The sequence below is a fragment of the Aulostomus chinensis genome, chromosome 3 (genome assembly GCF_037954235.1).
Source record: "Aulostomus chinensis isolate RoL2024-O1b breed Wild chromosome 3, RoL_Achi_v1.0, whole genome shotgun sequence".
In the NCBI taxonomy this organism is placed as follows: Eukaryota; Metazoa; Chordata; class Actinopteri; order Syngnathiformes; family Aulostomidae; genus Aulostomus; species Aulostomus chinensis.
This window is the reverse complement of record NC_141322.1, coordinates 32,388,361-32,394,882: the sequence shown is the minus strand read 5'-3', so window position 1 is coordinate 32,394,882 and position 6,522 is coordinate 32,388,361.

Here is a 6,522-nt window from a genome sequence, read left to right as displayed (position 1 = left end):
ATACCTCACAGAACCGGTAACATCCGTACAGATTCTAGAACCCTCTCAGCTGCAGCGTCACTCGAGAGGGTTTCCAACGCATCACTGATCCAATTAAAAGAGAACGTTGGTTCTTCTTTATCATGGATGAAGTATGGTAGGATGGTTGCTGGGTGAGGGTGGGGTGGCAGCTTCCAGCTGCGGGGTTCCTGGTTGCCTACTGGTCGCATCAAACTGGTCAGTGGGAAATGTGTCAGGTGAGTACAGCGTCTAGAGCTGATGTTCCCGCCTCAGCCGCCACGACCCACCACATCAGTCCCGTTCTAATTCTTTACATTGTTCACTCTGGTTTCGCTGTTCCATCATGGAATGAGGCCCGACTTCAAATACACTTGAAGAGGGGAGGCGGTTTAGAGCGCAGCGCCGATTCCAGTGCTCAGCAGTGATTTATTTATGTTATTTGCAGCCATTATTGAGCAGACAGGGTTCATGTGAAAAAACAAACAGGTCATCATATCAGACGGTTTCTTCACCTCATAAATCACTCCCAGCAGAACAAAGCTGAGGAAGACGAGAGGCACGTCCTCAGCTTCATCCACACAAGAATGAGAGACAGAAAACATTGAAGGAATCTGCATAAATGAAGATGACCACAAGGTGGCACTACATGCCATCTTAGTCCTTTTACATCAACCTCATTTTCCAGCTCATTTCCTGACTTTGTTGAAATGCAAGATACAAATTACACTTAGAAAAAAGCCCAGGTCTCCCCCAGGAGGTTCTAGAAATCAATGATTCCCATCGTCTGCTGGACGCCATCTCCACCACCAGCAGTGGAACATTGGTGACATCAGTGACCATCGCTCAAACCCAGCTCCAGGTATTATTTACTTTGACACATTTGTTTGTCGATCATGTTGAGATATTGTGCATTTCAGTGGCACCAGAGGTCAGTAGGTCCAATGAGATGTAAACGTAGCAGGTGGAGGTGCTGCTGGTTAACGGCGCCAACATGACGAGACGTGAGTGAGGAGTTAGTCAGCAGGGTGGACAACAGCCAATCAGATGAGGGGGAGGCAGGTGACGAGCCAGAGGGTTGAGCGGTCCAAGCAGCCGGGTGTTGGTGTTGGCGTACACACACACACACAGACACACACACACACTGACCATTAGAGTGACCTCACCTCTGTAAAGTTTGTGTGAACATGTAATCACCCAGCAACAGTCCAGAGCTTTATAGACTCCCAGAACTACACACACACACACACACACACACATATATATATATACATATATATATATATATATATACACACATATACTGTATATGTGTGTGTGTGTATCCAGGAGAGGTCGTCAGATATCTGCACACCCAGAAATCTAATGGCGTGGACCCTTTCCACACAGTCCCATGGATGAGGAGCAGGGCTGGGTCCCCTCTGACCTTCTGAAGACCAGGATTAGGTCCTTAGTTTTGTGGTGTTCAGCTGGAGGTTGTTTACTGTCAGTCTGTTGACCTCATCTCTGTGGTCAGACGCACCCCCCTGAGATGAGCCCCCCTACAGTGGTGTCATCCACAAACTTGGTGCTCGTGTTTGAGAGGAGGGTCGGGAGCAGTGGTAGTGTGGAGACAGGAGGGGACTCAACACACATCCTGGTGGAGAGCAGGGCTGAGTGAGATCTTACCAGAGAGGTGGGGCCAAGTCTGACAGACTGGCTGGTTTGTTAGGAAGTCCTGGATCCAGAGGCAGATGGGGTGGAGAGACGCAGGTGTGAAAGCTTCTGGACCAGGATTTCTGGGATGCTGTGGTTGGATGCTGAGCTGAAGTCCAGGAAGAGCATCCTCACGGAGCTCCCAGGTGCTCCAGGTGACTCGGCGCGGTGTGGAGCGCTGTGGTGATAGTGAACTGATGGGGTCCAGGGTGCGAGGCAGACAGGCCCTGATGTGCTGAGAGACCAGTCTCTTCAAGCACTTAACAGGCCTGTGGCTGCTGGGGCTGTCCACTGCTGTCTTCTTGGGGACGGGGATGACGGTGGAGGTTTTGAGGCAGGGTGGAATGATGGCCTGAGACAGGGACAGGTTAAAGATCCTGGTGAAGACTCCAGTCAGTTGGTCAGCTCACTCTCTGAGTACCAAGTCCTCCGTCAGGGCCGGGGTTCTCTGTCCTCAGCACGCGTCTCACTTCATGCTCCTGGAGCGTCAATGCGGCGGCGCTGGAGGGAGGTGGGAGTGGTGTGGCTGCTGAGGGCCTGTCCGTCTCAAAGAGGGCAAAGAAACGGTTGGGTTCAGTCCTAGCAGTCACCGGGGTGCTGCTCTGTAGTTTGTTATGTGGTTCGTTCCCTGCCACATCTTTCAGGGTCATTCACAACCAAGTGGTCCTCACTTTTCTTCTTACGGGCTGCCTTGCCGTCCCTGATGTCTCTTTTCAGGTCTGACCTGACTTCATGTCCCCTGGCTTGAAGGCGGTGTTGTGGCTTTTTAAGAGGGACTGCACTTTGCTGTTCATCCAGGGTTTCTGGTTTGGAAAAACCCTGACCCTTTTGTTGATGGTGAACGTGTCAGTACAGTTTTTGATGTAAGAGAGAACAGTGTCAGTGTCCTGCTGGAGGTTGAAGAGGCTGTTGTCGCTCTGTCTAAAACTTCTGTCCTGCTCCATCCTGACTGGATCAATCATGTTCTCAGTGAAGCTGTCACAAAGACACACAATCACAGATTCATGACTTCTGCCGTTGTTTGTTTTGTCAGCAGAAACCCACCAACATTTCTGAAGCTGCGGCTGCACAGAACAGGAAGTTTTCAAGTCAATAAACATTTCAAGATTCAGCTATGACATTTAGGCAGCTCGGCGGTGGAGCAGTGGTCCTCACTGCGGGCCCCCAGCAAGAAGGTTGTGGGTGGAGCAGTGGTCATCACTGTGGCCCCCATCAAGAAGGTTGTGGGTGGAGCAGTGGTCATCACTGTGGCCCCCATCAAGAAGGTTGTGGGTGGAGCAGTGGTCATCACTGTGGCCCCCATCAAGAAGGTTGTGGGTGGAGCAGTGGTCATCACTGTGGCCCCCATCAAGAAGGTTGTGGGTGGAGCAGTGGTCCTCACTGCGGGCCCCCAGCAAGAAGGTTGTGGGTGGAGCAGTGGTCATCACTGTGGCCCCCCAGCAAGAAGGTTGTGGGTGGAGCCCCGGCTGCAGCACGGGGTCTTTCTGGGTGAGTCTCCATGTTCTCCCTGTTCCTGCTGGGTTCTCTCTGGTACTCCAGCTTCCTCCACAGTCCAAAGACATCAAGAGGGACCAGGTTAATCCAGACTCTAAATTGACCGTAGGCGTGGCTGGGAGAGCCAGTGGTTGTCTGTCTCTATGTGTTGGCCCTGCCATGGACTGGTGACCTGTCCAGGGGGAAGGCTGCTGGGATAGGCTCCACCCCCACCACCCTCAACAGGATAAGAGGGGGAAGATGGAGGGATGGAACTTTGACATTAGATTTTACTGTTCATGTCATTCGTTTTAGTTTTGATCCGAATTTTCTGAAAGCGTTCTGCTCCTTGTCAATCCTAACGCTTCGGAAGATCTCTCAGATTTCCTTCAAGATAGAAACTGTTTTTATAAAATAATTCTTCGTGTTTAAAGCGATCCAGTTTATTCAGCCGTCATGATGTCATGATGTTTCGTTGATGGCGTCCTTCAGAAATAAAGGTGAAGTCAAACCCACATCAAGATGGTGGTGTAACAGGAGACACTGGCAGGACACTGAAGGTCTGCATGGGGTCAAGAGGGTAACAACTGAGTGGAGTCAGACATGACCTCAATGACTGACCCCTCATCATCAGTGACGCATCACTTCCTGGATGGTAGCAGAGTGACATCAGATGACTCAGCCAATCAGATTCTGTGAAGTGGCGCCGTAGCATCATGGACATGAAACAGGGTCCTGATGAAGTGTCATCAGACGTGCACCGATTCCTCGGGTAGGTTCGCTGATGGGGGTGCACACTGGCGTCAGGGGGGCGTAACCAGCTGCCCCACATCCTTTAAATGACCAGGGTCGTGCACATGCCTGATGTCTCAGAACCCGTCCCGGGATGTTGTCTGGTCCTGCTGCTTCTGTGGGTTCTGTAGCAAAGACCTGCTCAGCGGTCCCGTTAGGGGCCGTTCACCTGGTGCAGGGAGTCCAGTAGGTGTTCAGGGCCTCAGGAGAGGGGGTCCACCAGGCATACAGCCTGTTATGTTCCACCCTATTTTAAGAGCGTGATTGGCTTTGTTCCTCCCACTGCTACCAGTGTGCAGGAACCAGCCTTGCTGGGGGCGGGGAACGGCGCTGTCTCCACCCTGTCTGCTGGTACTCCCTCAGCCTGGGTGTTGTTCCCTTGGGTGCCATGGGGACACATTGATGGACCTCGTGGAACTTGGAACAATGTCGGTCAGGTGCTGATGCTGATGCTGTCATTGCGTTCCCAGATTGTTCTCTGATGGTTTGAACTTGTGGAAACAGAACGCTGGAGACAGAAAACTCTACACACGGCAGGAATTGGTGGTCAGGGAACTCGCAGACGTTTGCTCCTCTGAAAGACTCGGTTCCTGACTCTCAGTCAGCTCGCTGCCACAAAGAACCAAATGTAAAGAAACATATGGTCAGACGCCACGGTTCCCACAGCCATGATTGTCTTCACGTTCCTCTCCAGTGTCGTCCTGATAAAGTGATCTGCATCGCCATTCAAAAAAATTCCTACTTATGCTGATGAAAACATTCTAATTCACCTTAAAGTTCTCTGAACATCTTTTAAATTATGTTCCTAACTGTGGAACCATGGAACACGAGACAATGCGCTTTATAACATGAGGACTTCCTTGAGGAATGTTCTCTCATGCAGTTTGTATCCGGGAACAAAGAACCAAACAGGAACGTAATCATATCACTACAGAGAAACTTAAGGAACACTAATATAAAACCTTCAGGGAACATGAATACATAACTAGAGAGAACCGTGAGGGAATGTTAATATATTACCAAGGAGAAGTGTATGGGAGCGTTACTATGAAACGTACAGGGAACCTCATGGGAACGTTGCAATGAGACCAAACCTAAATGTTTGTTCTCCTGGTGTCAGACAGAGTTGACCTGCTAGACTTTCACACCCTGCAAAACAATGTTAGAACATGTTCTCCAAGGTTCTGTCAAGGTCATCTGCTCCTACATGGGTCACGTGCTCTAACAAGAAGCATCATCGACAGACACGCTGCTCCTCCGTTGTTGGTTGCTGGGGTGACGCTAGCGTGTCCTCTGTCTGGAGCGTGTGAAAACGTCACTGCGAGTGAAAGAACTTTTCTTCCTGGCGGTTCCAGTTAAACGGAGCGAGAGGCAGCAGATATTTCACCAGCCCGTTTTAATGGTGTTAAATTCTCTCCTCGCTGCTCTAATGTGTCATCGGGGGAACCGTATTAAACAGAAGGCCACTGTGGAACAGACGCCACAACTTCCTGCCTCCTGGCGAGGAGAGAAAGCAACACACTCACTTCCTAAGGGAGCGTCGCCGCCGTATCAGCTGTCAAATGACCTCCAAATGAATACAGGTAGTTTTGTTCATGTTTATTACACGAGGCACCACGTGAAACCTGAGTCCACTGAGTAAATACAGAATTACACCATTTCAACTGTGCCCCCTGTTAGCACAGTAGTGTACGCAATGATGTCACTTCCTGTGTAAAACGTGCCTCACAGGTCACCTGGTCAGCAAGCTCCTGCTGAAGGTCCTTGGCGCCACAGCGACAACTTCGTAAACGTTCCAGAGTGGAATCAAACAGCTCTGTCAGCTTCACTGGGCTCGATGGCAGAAAGCATCAGAGAGCCCAAATTGCTCCATGGAGCGAGAGAGAACATCCAGCGTTCTACATTAAGGGCAGTTCGAGAACCTGTTGATGCTTCAGCTATGGCACGTTCCGTTCCTCTGCTCTAACACGTCTGTCAGCTGCTCAGTTGGAAGAGAACAAGTGAGTTAAACACAACTTCTCTGCCTGCCATGGACTGGTGACCCATCCAGGGGGAGCCCTGCCTCTCGCCCAATGTCAGGTGGGATAGGCTCCACCTCCCACGACCCTTAACGGATAAGTGGGGTAGAAAATGGATGGAAGGATGAACCTCCATGCATTTGATGTTGAATGTTATCTAACATGGGAGGAACTTCATTAGCATTCTCAGGATGCTCAGGAAACAACTTCTGCTGAGAACACTTTCTTCTTGAGAAGCCCTGATAGGAACATCGTCCTCCATTCTCTTTCCGCCCCAGATGTCTTGGATGTTGCTGTTTTCTGCCAAATGTCAGGACAAAAACTACATGTGTAAACAATCTAGTTTTTAAAGCCAACAATGAATTTTAACAACCCATTCAAGTTTAAGGTCGAAAGTCTTCCTGTAGGTACGTGGACATCTTGTATCAGCTGGGCAGCATTCATACCAGGATGTAGTAGGAACGTCCCAACGTTCTGTAACAGTTCTGGGACGCTGAGGGAATGTTCTCCGAGGGAGGCCCCAGATGTCAGGGGGCTGGGGCCAGTA